Source organism: Chrysochloris asiatica, unplaced genomic scaffold (assembly GCF_000296735.1).
Source record: "Chrysochloris asiatica unplaced genomic scaffold, ChrAsi1.0 scaffold00178, whole genome shotgun sequence".
In the NCBI taxonomy this organism is placed as follows: Eukaryota; Metazoa; Chordata; class Mammalia; order Afrosoricida; family Chrysochloridae; genus Chrysochloris; species Chrysochloris asiatica.
Genome location: NW_006408696.1, coordinates 6,515,052 through 6,516,130, shown reverse-complemented (window position 1 = coordinate 6,516,130; position 1,079 = coordinate 6,515,052).

Sequence of the window (1,079 nt, the reverse complement as noted above, 5' to 3'; positions counted from 1 at the left end):
ATCACATGGTTTACTGTGCCAGGAATGACAAACTGAAGAGGAATGGCATCATTGCATTCATCATCAAAAAGAACATATTAAGATCTGACTTGAAGTGTAATGCTGTCTGTGATAGGATCATGCCCATACGCCTATAAAGATGAGGCTTTCTGCTCCCGTAAAGATTTACAGCCTTGGAAACCCTGTACAGGGTTGCTATGAGTTGGAAGCGACTCCACAGCACACTACCACCACTACCACCATAAGCAAGACCAGTTAATACCACTATTATTCAAATTTACACGCCAACCACTAAAGCCAGTGATGATGAAATTAAAGAATTCTACCACCTTCAGTCTCAAATTGATCAAACATGCAATCAAAATGTATTGATAACTATTGATAATTGGAGTGCAAAGGTTGGAAACAAAGAGGGAGAATCAATAGTTGGAAAATATGGCCTAGATTGCTAGGAATGATGTTGGCGATCGCATGATAGAATTTTGCAAGACCAATGATTTATTCATTGCAAATACTGTTTTTAAACAACATACAAATGGACGTCACCAGATGGAGTACACAGAAATCAAACTGATAACATCTATGGGAAGAGATGGTGGAAAAGCTCCATATCATTAGGTGAAACAAGGACAGGCACAGACTGTGGAGCAGACCATCAGTTGTTCAAATGCAAGTTCAGGCTGAAGCTGAAGAAAATGAAAACAAGTCCATGAGAACCAAAATTTGACCTTGAACACATCCCACCTGAATTTAGAGATCATCTCAGGAACAGATGTGATGACTGAACTGATGACCGAAGGCTAGAGGAGATGTGGGATGACCAGAAGAGTATGTGTATGAACTTCGTATAGGAAGAAAGCAAAAGGTCATTAAGAAGACAAGTAGGAAAAGACCAAAATGGATGTCAGAAGAGACTGAAACTTGCTCTCCAGCGTAGAGATGCTAAAGCAAGTAGAAGAAATGAGGATTTAAAAAGCTGAACAGAAAATTTCAAAGGACAGCTCAAGAAGATAAAGTCAAGTCTTATAATGAAATGTGCAAAGACTTGGAGTTAGAAAACCAAAAGGGAAGAACATTTT